Here is a 16,053-nt window from a genome sequence, read left to right as displayed (position 1 = left end):
AGCAACTTTTAAAATAAATGAGAAAATTGAATAAAGCAAAATCCGTGAACACTTTATTTTACAGTGTCATTGTTACATACATGTAGTTACTATAGTAATAACTGTAAATTATGCATAATTACATGCAACTAACCCTCAACCAAACCCTAACCCTATAGTAAGTACATGCAGATCATTATTATTACTCAGTATGTAAATGTATAATTGCACTGTACAAAGACACCCTAAAATAAAGGGTTACTCTTTATATTGTATTGAGTAATAATAATGAACTGCATGTATACTGTAGGGTTTGGATTAGGGTTTGGTTTAGGGTTAGTTGCATGTAATTATGCATCATTTATAGCTATTAGTGTAACCCAAAATCAGTCATCGCTCTAAATTCAGTATCTAAATCATATGACAATATTACTTATCCAAAAGCTTGAAATAGTCTAATAAAACAGGGGCTATTTAGAGTAAAGCATCATAAATATGTATCTTTCAATATTACCCTACCATGGTATTCTTTGAAGTATTGCAACGTCTGCTATAAATACCATGGTATTAATCTGGTCCCGGCGCAGTGTTGTGTAAGGGAGGGGTTGTGTGTGTGTGTGTGTGTGTGTGTGTGTGTGTGTGTGTGTGTGTGTGTGTGTGTTACGCTGCGTCATACAGTCTTTATTAAAACCATCTTTACTAAATCAAAGGATCAGTGACAGCAGTTTGTTTAGACGTTAAAAACTCGTCTGCCATTATAAATGAAGCTCTGAATTCAGTCTGAAAAACGAGACCGTCTAAACATAACCTTATCCTAAATATCTATAATTCTTTTTTTTTCTTTTTCTTTTTTTCTTTTTTTTGCAAATGCAGAAGTGACTTAAGTACACTCTAAAAAATGCTGGGGTTTTTTAACCCAATGTTGGGTCAAATATGGACAAACCCAAACGTTGGATCAAAAATGCAATTTAAAAATTGAACCCAACGGCTGGGTTTGTCCATATTTGACCCAAACTAGTACTGTGCACACAACCCAAATTGGGTTGAAACAACCCAGCATTTTTTAGAGTGTACAACAAAGCGATTTTTCCTAAAACTGAATTTCTTTCTCAGGATCTTAAGAACCCAATTGCTTGAACACACACTCTAAAAAATGCTGGGTTGTTTTAACGCAATTTTGGGTCAAATATGGACAACCCCAGCCATTGGGTTTAATGTTTAAATTGCATTTTTAATCCAATGTTTGGGTTTGTCCATATTTGACCCAAAATTGGCTTAAAACAACCCAGCATTTTTTAGAGTGCAGAAATACCTTTACACTCTAAAAAAAATGCTGAATTGTTTTAACCCAATTTTGGGTCAAATATGGACAAACCCAGCCATTGGGTTCAATTTTTAAATTGCATTTTTGATCCAACGTTTGGGTTTGTCCATATTTGACCCAACATTGGGTTAAAACAACCCAGCATTTTTTAGAGTGTACGAATATGATTTTTTTTTACGAAATGCAAATGTAACCGATTGATGCCGACATGCATTGCACAGACTTTAGAACCAGATACAGAATAATCACTAAAAAAGCAATGCATATAAATAACTGAGTGAGCGCAGATGTGTGTGCTTTGTGTGTAAAGCGTGAGGAGGAGGAGGAGGAGGAGGAGGGTTCCCCAGCTGAGCCTTCGTCCCGCACAACATTCCTTCTCAAATACTCATCGCCTCTCTCGCGACTGTCGTCTCTGGCTTCCCTCGGGGAGTTTCTGAGGCTCTATTCATTGTAAAGCTGCTCGGAACAATTCGCATTGTGAGGAGCACTATACAAACAAATTGAATTGGAAAAAGAAACTGAATTGAATTAAAGCTGCGTGGCATTATAAGTGAAGCTCTCTAAACATCCTGAGTCTGAAAGCACATGTACATTTCAATTAGAGTGACACATGAAGACGGGGATGTTGCAGAAGTAATGCTTATTAAACCTTTTTTTTTAAATGAGTACATGCAGTTCTTATGCCCTCATATTCAATTTATTCTCTTTAAAAAAAAATCTTAATATTTATTCACTGCATGATGTTCTCAGTGTTTTTGTCTTGTTTTCCAGTCCAGATAAACATTCCTAAATCAAGATGCATTAATGTAAGTTAAATAGTTTGTTTTTTTGCGGTGTATGTATTAAAATGAACACGATATAATGTTTTCTTGTCTTGTGCATTCAGACAGTGTTGCTGGAGTGTATTGTGAAGGTAAAAGCATTGGTTGTCATTATGATTTCCTAAAGAAATCTGTCATATAATACATGAAGGGCCAAACCCTTAAACTCAACACTCAAATCCTGACCGGCGAGACACGGCATGTTTTCTTTGAATAGGTTTTAAGGTGAATATTCAGAACTTGGACGGGTCTATAAAGCGTGTTTGCTTTGAACCTGCTGTTGAGAGTTTTCATAATGATGTTTTTATGCTCTGTCCATCAGCGGGTTTGTCATGATGATCTTTCTGAACTCTCTGCATTTAGTTCTAGGGGTGTAACGATTCCCTCGTGTCACGATACACATCACGATACTGAACTCACGATACCATATTATTGCGATACTCCCAGACACACTGTAAAAAATGTGGCTGCGATTTGTTGAGATAACTTAAATATCCAACTTAACTTAACTAAAGTTAACTGAACTTAATATTTTAAGTCAAGCATGAACACATACTTTTTAAAGTTGAAACAATGTTGGATTTTAAGTTGTGATAAATAATCGCAGCAATTTTTTTTACAGTAAACAGTTCACAAAAAATTGACTGTTGAATAAAATGTAAATTTGATATTACATTGTGTGTGTAAATGAATATGATGGACTTGGTGCTGGAAAACCAAAGCACAGGACAATAGAGACTCCAGAATAACAATATTCATGATTCTGAAGATAAAAATACAGAATTATTTTAGATGAATATGCTTGCACACTGTAAAAAAAAATATTGTTGGTTTAACTTTAAAAAAGAAAGTTACCTGGTTGCCTTAAAAATGTGAGTACATTGAAATTAAACAATTGAGTTAATGCAGAAGATTGGTTTAATCAATAGAAACTCAAAATATTATGTTATCTGAACTACATTGATTATCTAAGTTGATTTGACAAAAAATAAAAAGTTGTGATTACATCAATATTGTTTTATAGTGCACTCTTTTACAGACTAGATATATTTAAAATAATGTAGGCCACTTTTTACTGGTAACATCAGACATTTGGCATTATCAGGACACACTTTAAACATATATTTTCATGATTTGTTATTACAACTATTTATCTTTTGTCAAATCAACTTCGATAATTAATGTGTGACGATAACACTATTTTGAGTTTCTGTTTATTAAACCATTTATTGTATTAACTCAATTTTTTAATTACAACGAACTCAAAATTTTAAGGCAACAAGGTAACTTGCTTTTTTAAGTTAAACCAACTTTTTTTTTTTACAGTGCACACAAATATTCCCTCATTGCATTATTATACATTATATTCAACATTATATATAGTAGTTTAATGTAGTACTGACACTAAAACTGTTTTCCTCACACAGAAATGTTCATTTTGGGTGAATTATACACAATACATATTGTCACTATCCACAATATTGATGCATTTTTGTATTGCGATATATAATGTGACACAATATATTGTTACACCCCTATTTAAATCTAATGAATAAAAAGTTTTCCACTATAAACGGTTTAGGCATTCAGAACATGCTAGGAATAACAAACTGCACTGTTTGTCGAAGGAAATGTGCATTAATGTTCGCAGGACAGCAAACAGATGCTGTGGAAGTGTTGATCGAGTGTCCGGTGTTCTTCAGCTGTGATCCCGGCGTCCCGTAGTGAAGTCCGATCTCCTGCTCCTGCATTTAGATATGCGCGTGTGGTTATATTTAAGCAATTTTGTCATAATTGGCCGTAAGCCCAGTGCTTCTGCTTTAGGTTCTTCATTGATCTCTGTTCTCACTCCGCGAGTCTGTCTTACACAGCGTGTGTACGTGTGTTTAGCTCGTATTGACAGCGAGTTTGAGACATGGAGGTTGTCAATATTGTTAAAGTCACCATGAAATCAAAATTGACAATTCTTATTTTTTTTTATGTAATATTGTAGTGTGTATATTAAATTATTTATTGGTGCAGATCATTATTGTTTTAAAATGATGTGCCTCGTAATCTTTAATCAAGCAGCGACATCTTTTCTCAGATGATGTGGGCGGGGCAACCTGTCACTCACATGAGATCAACCAATAGCAAACCACAACCATCCAATCAATTCCCCACAGACAAAATCAAGCCCCGCCCACATTTGTTATTGTTCCAGAAGCGTTTCACTGGATATACGGCACAATAGGGAAGAAAACATTAGCGCAACTAAAAACGTAAAACTTTTTATGCGTTTTGGCCGTTCGTTTACACAACAATGGCGGTTTGGGCGCCTGCAAACGCAAAGTTTTGAAAACGGGTTTCAAAATGAAACGGTCTCTCCGTGTAAACAACAAAAACTTTAATCTCTGAAGACGTTGACATGACGTACATGCGTATTACGTGTTCAGTCTATAGTGTTTCATCGCCATCTACTGGCCTGGCAGCACAATACAGCGTTTTTAGTCGGTTTCGCGGATCCGTGTGAATGGGAATCGTTTTGACAATGGTGTCGCCTGTACGCAAAAAAATTTAAAAAAAGAAAAAAAAAGAAGAGTCCTTTGAGAGTTTCATCATGAATGCTCGTTCATTAATAATGGCGCCATTATAAGGGTTTAAATCAAGTTAAGAAAGAACATTTTCTAAAGAAAATTGGTCTTAAATATCTTTAGTTTCTATTTAAAATTTTAATAACTAAATAAATAAATGTTGTACTAGTTTTTGCCGTAAAAATAGCCAAGGAAGCTGGCATGCCATTCAAAACAAACATAACCCTTAAGTAAATGCATTAACGTATATTAACTACCAATGAGCAATACATTAGTTACAGTATTTATTTATCTTTGTAATCAAACTACAACTGTAAGTTCATGTTAGCTCAGGTCCATTAAATAAAATGGTAACACTTTACAATAAGGTTCATTTATTAAACATTAGTTAATGTATTAACTAACATGAACTAACAATGAGCAATACATTTGTTACAGTATTTACTAATCTTTGTTAATGTTAGTTAATAGAAATAAAGCTGTTCATTGTTAGTTCATGTTAGTTCACAGTGCATTAACTCATGTTAACAAGATTTTAATAAAGTATTAGTAAATGTTTAAATTAACATTAACAAAGATTAATAAATGCTTTATAAGTGCAGTTCATTATTAGTTGAGGTTAACTAATGTAGTTAACTAATGTTAACTAATGAACCTTATTGTAAAGTGTTACCAATAAAATGATCAGATTCAACTTTTAATTTGAATAATGTATTAGTAAATGTTAACATAAACCAAGATTAATATACGTTTAGAAGTAACTAATCTAATGTTAACAAATGTTACCCAAACATCAATCCTGCATTTGTTAAACACATACTCTGTTTTGATTATGTTTTTAAAACACATAATCTGTTGCGAAACTAATGCATGCAGCATTTTAATACAGTATAGTTGCAATCTAATTAAAAAATATCCTATTTTGCTCACTGTTTGTGTGTGGTGTGTATTTCTATGCTTGTTAGGTCGTCATAACCATTATTTGAGCTTGTAGAATGCAGGTGCTTATGAGCAATGAAGCAGATCACTTAGTTTGGAAAGCGAGTTGCAAAGTGCCAAACTTGTTAATGGCGGTGTGGAAAACATGCGTGAGTAATCAGAGATCTCTGCTTGAATGAAACGCTCTGGATAATGAAATTACAGGCGTATGGGTGCAGGGAACAAAGATCACGGTGACGGTGTGAGATGGGTGTTTCCCTGATCGAGACAAGCTGTGATCACCACAACTCCCTTCAGTAAACAATTAGATAAAATAAATGTTATTTCCAGAACACCAACGATAACATCTGCCGTGTTGGTGAGGAACCAAAGTACACACTGACGATGACCCAGTAACAACGTGTTTGCATGCATAATTGCAAGATCTTTTGAATAACAATACAGAGTCATGTGACCTTTTATTCCACATTTCATTAGATGTGTTTGTGAAGCTGATGGTGTTTGTCTACTTCTGCAGCATCAGTTGTTATTGTTTGGACACATGATATATTGGTGGTCCATAAAATAGTATTTTGGTCTTTCAATTTTCTGGACAGTTTTGAGATTTGTTTTGCTTTTCATAACGTTTAGTAATATTTTATTGCATTTGATCTATTTACGACTGTAGATTTCAATGACAATATATATTTTTAAAGAGTTTTTTTCTCCACTTCAGTATCACTTATATACACCAAAATTTACAGATTTATTCCTGAATATATTCTGAAGGATTATACTGAGGGGTTTGTTCATATATCATTGTATGATATGTGGCATCAGTTTTTATTGTTTGCAAACGCTTGTGATATTGATGGTCCAATAGAAATACTGGGTCACAACACAAAAACGGCTCACAAGTTTTCTCTGATGGAAAGCCCTGATGTTAAATGCATGTCATAAAATGTGTAAGTTTATGCATCTTATCATACTCCAGTTTTTATTCACAAATGGTGCTGGATGAATTACATGCTTAAGTGTTATTTTATTGCACTTTATTTGTGTCTGTAGATTTCACTGACAATATCTTTAAAAAGTTTTTTCTCCACTTCAGTATCACTTACATACACCAGAACTTACAGATTTATTCCTGTATATATTCTGAAGGATTTTACTGAGGGGATTATTCATATCTCATTCGGCTGATTTTGTACAATGTTTTGTTCATGAAAACATGGTGGGGATTTTTCCAGTATCATTTACAAATTTTACAGTTTTATTCCCATCTATATTCTGAATTTTATACTGAGGGGTTTGTTCATATAATATATTTCTCCTGATTTATATTACATTGTATTTCTAAAAACATGGTGAAAGTGTATTTTTTCTGTCTTGATTGACAGTATTTAAATACTGGTTGACAGTATTTTTAGATTTATGTATTCATAAAAAGACCTAGCCAAAATCCCCTCTGTAAAAATATTTAACTCTATGTCAACAAAATGAAACAAGAATTTTAAACCTGGTTTCATCCAATGTTCAGATTAATGTTCTGGAAATTCTATTAACCTTATTTACATATCTAAATATTTATAACGTTAATATAACATTTTAAACAAAATTGGGCAATTCAATCAATCAACCATTACTTTGTAATAATTTGTGATATTTAATAGCAATTTCAGAGTGAAAATAGTTTCTAAAACAAATTCTACCTCTTAGTTTTAGAGGTTTGATCAAATGTCTAACATTATAAGTGTGATTATAAAACAGATCTTGCATGAGGTGTGGATGAAACTATTAAACAATAGGACAGGTTACTTTTGGACACACTGATTTTGACCTCTACTAACAGTGTTTTCCATAATATTCCACCAAACCAAAGTTGCGTTAGCGTGTCAATGGGAACATACTGCAGGTAAACGCACTTTGTTTACTATAAAAGCAGTTATCTAATATGTGTTTATAGTTTAGTTGACATGTTACTTGCTCCGTTGCACTTTTCCCGCTCTCTCCACAGAATTGTAATCCGCTGTGTTACCTGTGGAGAAGATTATGTCATGTATTTGGCATATTACTATTATACAGGCATGTGTAAAATGTAGATCTGCTGGCGAGTCAATGGCCGTTCTGTCAGATATTCACTGGGTGTGCTGGTTCAGGTGATAAATGCAGATAAGAAATGTATAAAGTTAAAGAGCAGAGATATGTTTGGACTTTCATCACCATAGAAGGCCGGTATTCAGGGTTGTGTGTTGAATTAATGACGGTCTTCCTTTCTATTTTTACCGCAGAAGTCCAAAAGCCAGTGCAATGAAAGGTCTGTCAGGTGATGATGATGAAAGAGAGGCTCTTCTAGAATGAAGCGGTTCAGGTGAAATCGAGTCAATATTGTTACCCAGAGGAAAATGTTATTGCCCTGCTCTTTCACTGGAGATTTAATGAGTTATGAGTCACTGAATATCAACTTTGTCTCAGATGTTTTCTGAAATTCCTGGAATAAAAATAGACACAAATGAGTCAATAGTTCTCATTCAGCTCTTAAATAAATGTGGAGCAGCTCAGATCATTTGATGAGAAATATCTGAGATTTCTATCTTGAGGTCATCCCAGACTTTGGTATCGTCTGGATCTCGTGTGAAACTCGAGATGAGACCAATGATGTAACTGCAGTCTTATTCTCAATGTTGATATATAAATGAGATCTCATTTGTGGTTTATTTTTGTTCTTACAGGTTGTTTTGACTTGAATGCTTCGCTGAGAAAGTGTTGCAAATAACTATTTCTTTTGTTGTGCAAATTACATGATTTTTTTTTGCAAGTAACTTTTTTTTATTTTAATTGCAAATAATTTTATTCTAGATTTTCAATTTAGATTTTTTTGCAGAATTTTTTGCAACTTGATGCAAATAACTTTACCCTTTTGATTCATTTATTTTAGGCGCAAATGAATAAAGCCCCCGATAAACTTCAAGCGAAATCGAAGAACGAACTAATGTGATGTAATTTCAAACAAAATCAGACCAAAGAAAGTTCGTTTGGAGTTTGTTTCAGGCATTCGAAAAGTTCCCTCCGATTGGTAAACTCCATGAGCTCCCATTGGTCCACGGTGATGACATCATAAGTGGGCGTGGCTCTGGAGCTCCGCCTTCTTTGACATGAAAATCTTAATTTCCTCTTTTCAGTCGGTCAAGGTCAGACACGAGTACAAACATGAACACACCGGAGAGCCGCTTTATAGCAGAAATGTAAGTATAATTCTCACTTAAAAGCAGCACTGACACTGTTCTTCATGTTTAACCCTCTGGGGACTATAAGCCCTTTTTGGTCCGTTTCTCTATTTTTACATTTGGGCTTATAAACCATATGGAGACGGAACACCATGTGTTTGGCATCTATGGATTCAGAAGACCCTAAGCTAACATAAGCAAGCATGTAATGTGCTTATAAAGGAAGTATGAGTGAGAAATGTACAATAAACTAGATAATTTCAAAACCGAAAATAATTTTTTTGTCAATTATTACTGAAAATCACACCTCACACAACAATAGTGAACAGTTTTTGAACAAAAAATATATTTTCAAACCCTTTGCTTGACAGACATTTGTAATTGTTTGCGCTCTGTAACACTCGTTCCTTTCGCTCTCTGTCTCCTCCTCCACTCGACGCTGTTTGTACATAGCTGTCCCTTACTATGGTCCCTTGCAAGTCCTCCGATTCGCTAGAATACGTCATGGTAACCTTCCTCTGATTGGGTAAGAAAAATATTCCTCCCAGCGGCAATTTTTCCATTGGTCGTTGCGCTTGGAATCTGCCTAACAACATCGATTTATTTGGCGTTTTTACGCAGTGGTATTACGCAACAAGGAAGTGTGTATATATACAAACTGGATATCACTGTTTTCAGCGGAGTCCGAGGAAGACGGCAATTCTATCATTAATAGTTTTTAAGATAATTACACATTTGTAAAAGTATGCCATTTTGGGCGGTACCGCCCAATCAGTCCCCAGAGCGTTAATAAATTTAAGGCAACGGGTTTACTAATTTTTTTTAAGCGATCTGAACACTTTTTCCAGTACTTAAAAAAATTATTTTCATGATTTATCACAACTTTTTTTCTTTTGTCAACTTAGGTAATTAATGTAGTTCAGATTCAGATAACATACTATTTTGAGATTCTGTTGATTAAACCAATCTCATTCGTTGTATTAACTCAAAATTTTAACCAGGCAACCAGGTTACTTACTTTTCTAAGTTAAACCAACAATTATTTTTTACAGTGAGTAGATCAGCGTTGGCGGTTCTCCAGCACTGAATGCTTACAGGAGACGTGATGTCCATCGGCCTGCATAGCCACTCTGGGAATGACGCAGGGAATTCGAGGGAGCAGCTCCCAAGCGTCGGTGGGTTTGCACAGGACAGAAGCGTGTGGGGGATGTAAGTGCTGTTTCACAGGCCCTGCGCCGTCAGTATAAGCCCCGAACAGCCTCTCTGCGGTCAGGCCTGAGTGTGTTTGCAACCTTTCTGACTCCGCCAGACGTGAACTCATAGCATGCCAGCGCTGTGTTCTGGTACCTGTGAGCTTTGAGCTCCAGCAGCTGCTGGTCCTGACGGCTCCCACAGGAGAAGTGCTGCTCACTGACATGTGCTGACATTCCTTTCAGGCTTTAGTGCCTTTTGACAGAATCTTCACCATTAATGCATTTTTTGCTAATAACTTTTGGAGGAAAAAAAAGTGTGTGTGCAATCATTTTTGCAATTAACTTGATTGTTTTTATTTGTTGCAAAGACTTGATTTTGTACTTTTTTTTGCAAATAAGTTGATCTTTTTTTTTTAATAACATGATTTTTTATAAAAAAATTCAAATAACTTGATCTTTTTGCATTTTTTTGTAAATATTTTTTTTCAAATAGCATGACAGCTTAATTTTTTTTGCTAATGACTTGATTTTTTTTAGCAAATAGCATGATTTTATTTTTGCAAATAAATTGATCTTTTTGCATTTTTTGCAAATAACCGGAGAGTTTAGAATTTTTGCAAATAACTTGATCTTTTTAAATTTACAAAGATTTAATTTCTCACACAGATTGGCTTTACGCGGGTCAATCTGTTTTGCAGTTTTTAAAACTGTTGTATTCACTTGCAAATAATCACCGTTCACAGGTTTACAATGCATTTGGCCGTATTTCGTAAAAACGTGCCAAAAGTGTAAGCGCAGAAAAATGGGAGCCAGAGGAATACAGATCATATTTATTTTGCATTAGCATAAAGCTGCAGTTTCACAATACACGAAATACACTTACGAATAACAGTAAAATGTTGAATATATTTTTTTTTTCTTATACGCCTGAAACGTGATCCAGCTTGACAAAACTTCTCTTGTGCATGCATCCATGGAATTGAGTCTGATGAGATGCACGGCAACAGTTGCTAAGGTAAGATTAGAATCTTCATTCTTTTGTCCTTCTAAATAGAATTCTAACACATGATCCTGCTTTGATGTCTTTCTGACTTAATAAACTAAATATGTGGCCGCAGTTTGATTGATATCACCATATCTTTATTATTGAGCTGTTATAGAAATGCAATATTTGCTTTTCTGAGAAACCAAATATGAACAAGAACATCAATTTTGAAACTGAAACTAGACTTACGCAGTTGGTCATTTTGGCTTATACATAACAAACAATTACAAAAATTCTGAATATCAACTTGACTTGCTCTATTCTCATATTCAGCAGCTTATATATTCAAACTATGAACTCTACAAGTCCAGTTTCAGTCTGATGTTGACGTTCTCATCGTCCTTGGTTTCTCATGGGCTGTTCATATTTCCTGAGTGCTATTTTGATGCTAACCTCTAGCATTCAGCATGGCCACGGTAAAAGCGCGGTGCACACGGTCTTAGTCTTGACTTACATGTAACAAGGTTGCACTAATTGGAGGAGGAAGTGCCGGGGATGTTTAGCGCTGACGGGGCTTGAGGACCAGGACTTGATCCGAGCCTGAATTGGATCCTGTTTCGGCCTCCAATTCCTCCAGTTAATCCGCCAGCGGCTGCAGGGAAGCGAGCGCTCATTCGACCGCAGAAAACCGAGTTGGCAGCACCTGCAGAAGGAGGATCAAAGAGGCCAGAGTTAAGCCACCTACTGGATCCGTGTCACACTATATCCACTATATCCTCGGGATACTGTGTCGATCTCCGTGGCCACAGCAGCTGGTCAGCTGGACACCAGTGGATCATGTTTGGCTGTGAGATCCTCTCAGAAATCAAGGCTTCTCAAGGTCAGAGATGGTTCTAGATGGGCGTTGCACAGTGTGATCATACCTCCAATTTGTCAGGAGATGTTCAAGATAACATGCCTTAATGTGACGCCATATTAGTCTGGTATAAGATTTGAACAAACCCCTATAACTATTAAAGGGATAGTTCACCCAAAAAATGTAATTAGCCCATGATTTACTAACCCTCAAGTTATCCTAGATGTGTATGACACTCTTCTTTCAGACAAAAAATGTCCTTCCAAGCTTTATAATGGGAGTGAATGGCCGTTTCTGTTTTAAAGTCCATAAAAGTGCATCTATCCATCATAAAAGTGCGTCTATCCATCATAAAAGTGCATCTATCCATCATAAAAGTGCATCTATCCATCATAAAAGTGCATCTATCCATCATAAAAGTGCGTCTATCCATCATAAAAGTGCATCTATCCATCATAAAAGTGCATCTATCATCATAAAAGTGCATCTATCCATCTTAAAAGTGCGTCTATCCATCTTAAAAGTGCATCTATCCATCTTAAAAGTGCGTCTATCCATCATAAAAGTGCATCTATCATCATAAGAGAGTGCATCTATCCATCATAAAAGTGCATCTATCATCATAAAAGTGCATCTATCCATCATAAAAGTGCATCTATCCATCATAAAAGTGCATCTATCATCATAAAAGTGCGTCTATCCATCATAAAAGTGCATCTATCCATCATAAAAGTGCATCTATCCATCATAAAAGTGCGTCTATCCATCATAAAAGTGCATCTATCCATCATAAAAGTGCATCTATTCATCATAAAAGTGCATCTATTCATCATAAAAGTGCATCTATTCATCATAAAAGTGCGTCTATCCATCATAAAAGTGCATCTATCCATCATAAAAGTGCGTCTATTCATCATAAAAGTGCATCTATTCATCATAAAAGTGCGTCTATCCATCATAAAAGTGCGTCTATCCATCATAAAAGTGCGTCTATCCATCATAAAAGTGCGTCTATCCATCATAAAAGTGCGTCTATCCATCATAAAAGTGCATCTATCCATCATAAAAGTGCATCTATTCATCATAAAAGTGCGTCTATTCATCATAAAAGTGCATCTATCATCATTCCGGCGTAGCGTTAGCAAAACCTACATTCTGTTTTGTGCCTTTGCTTTTGCGAAGCATCTGTCAATCCATATAGTGTAGTGTGCATATTTACATGGTAAAGGTTGTGATCTAATTAAATAGCTTGCGGCGGGTTTCAGAGCGAAGCGTCTCGAGCGGCTCGTTCACAGTAAATGCCGCGAGCTTCATCACTGCATGTACTGTGAGTTTATCCTGCGTTCAGACTACTGTGTATCCAACTTAAGTTAGCCAATTTAAGTTGCATATATTTTGTTCTTGCATTTGTTACATTTGTAGCAGTTTTGCACTTTGACAGCCAGTTTGAGATACATACTATATTTGAATACTCTGCGTATCTTTGGATGGTTTACAAAATAAAACAATATTCTTTGAAATCAAAATTGTACTGCATTACATTGTTTTGAACCCCAAATTTTGTACTAGCCAACCCTAAAGCTATAGCTAACTACTTTTTCAGAAGGGTAGCTTGACTTCCCCTGTGTTGAAAATCCAGCTTTTAATGTTGTTTGTGTGTCTATGTGGTGTTTTTAATACGCTTTAAGACAAATCATGTGTAAGTTCATAAGTCGACAGCATTGCTGACTCTGAGTATTTTCTGCTTAAAACTGCAGTGAACCAAAGACAGTCTCAAACACACGGTTTGAAATCGCTGGTGTTTCTGACGTCACACACTACCTTGTAACCAATCAGATCAACGTGTGATCGTCAACCAGTGGATCTCTGAGTGAGTGAGTGAGTGAGTGGAGGCGGGGCTCATTTGCATATTCATAGAACCGCGCATACTAAATGAGGCAAGGGTGTCGAGTTACATTCAAGATACTTTAAGGCATGACGAATATTTTTTCAAAGAAAAACATTAAAATTTTAGTGATCAAAGTTGAGTTTTAAGGGATAGTAGCTCGTCAAACTTGTCTCAGAGAAGCTTTCCGCACGCTGATGATTTCTTCAGAAAGTATTTTCTCGTCGTCATGAGCAGCAGTTTTTGTGCCTGAGGTGTTGTAAACATCAGGTCGAGGTGTAGTATCAGTGACACATGGTGTAAAGGTGCAGTGGAGCACTCGTGTCTATCTGTGTTTCTAGCGTATAAATCAGCGGCGGCTCCTCCTCTCTGAAGCATCAAAGCATCGCGACCACAGACCGTCTTTCTCTCGCTCGCCTACAGATGTTCTGCAAGATATCCATTACCTCACTGTTATTCTACCTCTTCAACACAATGAATTACTCATAATTAAGACTGCATAATTTAAAAATAGCACCGCAATTAGGCTAAATATGAACGGTATGTCAGATACTTTTGGCTGGAGAAGATGTTAATAATTACTGTGTTTGTTTGTTTCTTTGTAGGAAAGGAACATTTGAGTACTTTATAAATGCTTTTCTTAGTTTTTTTTTTTTAATTTTGGTCTTGTTTACAGTCCTAATATCTAAAAGTTCTTAAATCAAGATGCATATAAAGTAGTAAAATGCCATAAGATATTGTCTCGTTTTCTAGGGAAACAAATCAAAGTTGTTGGTTAAAAAAAAGCTACCGTAATTGATCTGCCAATGGGGTAAGAAAAATGTTAAATTAATTCAGATTATTTTTCTTACCCCATTGGCAGATCATTTTGCGTTTTTTTAAGCAACAACTCATTTAATTTGGATTTATTTCCCAAGAAAACAAGACATAATATTTTATGGCATTTTACTCATCTAGTTAGTAGCCTAGCCTAAATGCATCTTGATTTAAGATTTTTTTAAATATATATTTGGACTGATAAACAAGACCTAAAATACTAAGTAAGAAAAGCATTTTTTGCAGTGTATTAGCCTACTAAAGGTTCTGTTTTTATCGCCGTGTTTCGATGTCATATTGCTATCAGATCAGATGACACGATCACTCCTTGAACCTTCATGTTATGCTAATCAAAGACAATAACGTGATATTAATCAAAAAGCAGCAACAACAAACATCTACCGTTGATAATTAGCTGTAAATGAGCAAAGCATAGCTCTATCTGGCCTTGACATTCTGTGTACTTCGATATAAAAATGTAATTTACGTGCCAAGGTCAGAGGAAGTGAAGAATAAAGCCGTTTCCATGTTGGCCGTGTTCCAGCAGTGTTAGCGTAGTGCCGCTGTGTGAATGATCCAGTCGCTATTTAAAGTCCATCAGATGTGGCTCTCTGCCAAAGCTATAGAGAGAACCTGTGCTTTGAGCTGGAGAAATGGACTCGTAATCCTCTTTGACTCATGTTTGGGTAAATATTTGGACACGCAATTTTACAACCGTTAGTTTAACGCCGTTAGCTGTTAGCCGTTAGCTGCTCGTGTGGCAGTTAAAAATGACTTTTATTTCAATGAAGTGAATGTTTTTTAATTTCATATTTTTGTATTTTTAGGGGATTTTATAGAACTAAATTATATTTATGGAAAAGTTATGATCCATTTATTTCCTGTCAATCATTTTTTTTGAGGATGGAGCTGAAAATGTAATTTCCAACTTAAACTGTGGTAAATCTTAAATGCTTTGGATCACAGACTGAAGTTTGAGATGTTTTTAAAGAAGACACTTGGCAGATTATTGCTGAAGTGAAAAAAGTTGAAAAAGTGAAAGAAAGAAAAAAAGTTATAGAATTTTATTTTTTTAATATAAGTTTAATGTTATGAAAAATGCATAATATGTATATTTTTTAAAACATGTTTTACATGTTTTATGTTTTTTTGTGAGAAAATGTAAAAAAAACGAGTTGTGTTACAAATTTGATTTTAAAAAATGAAATTCGTCGCCCATTCATTTCGCGCTCATTTTTGATCGTGAACCGAACAAGTGTGACTGTTTTTTTCAGAACCATTTCACACAAGTGCCAAAACTTTTACCAAGTTTCATACCATTCCGATAAAATAAAAAATATAATATATAATATAATAAAATATATAAATATATTAAAAAAGACCAAACAGCACCAGAGGGAAAGAATAGACACAACACATGAGAAATTCATGCCTATATCTTACGCTAGATTTTTACATCCTGTGCTGTGTTTTACA

General features: G+C 35.2%; 1 protein-coding gene across 2 annotated transcripts in view; it reads right to left on the bottom strand.

Moving 5' to 3' along the window:
- Positions 1-15,197, bottom strand: part of gdnfa (glial cell derived neurotrophic factor a) — a 32,143-nt gene extending 16,946 nt beyond the window's left edge. Inside the window, exons 1-2 of one of the 2 annotated variants that reach the window (XM_079600105.1) lie at positions 15,069-15,197; positions 11,535-11,723 (exon numbers count right to left, since the gene is read on the bottom strand). The gene's annotated coding sequence lies outside the window, so the exon portion shown is untranslated. Of the gene's footprint in view, positions 1-11,534; positions 11,724-14,979 lie in introns of both variants that reach the window. The other variant, XM_079600107.1, reaches the window with a different exon arrangement.
- Positions 15,198-16,053: the final 856 nt, after the last annotated feature.

This window comes from Phoxinus phoxinus (assembly GCF_949152265.1).
Source record: "Phoxinus phoxinus genome assembly, chromosome: 23".
In the NCBI taxonomy this organism is placed as follows: domain Eukaryota; kingdom Metazoa; phylum Chordata; class Actinopteri; order Cypriniformes; family Leuciscidae; genus Phoxinus; species Phoxinus phoxinus.
The sequence above is the reverse complement of the archived record's forward strand: the minus strand, read 5'-3'. Positions and strand labels throughout refer to the sequence as shown.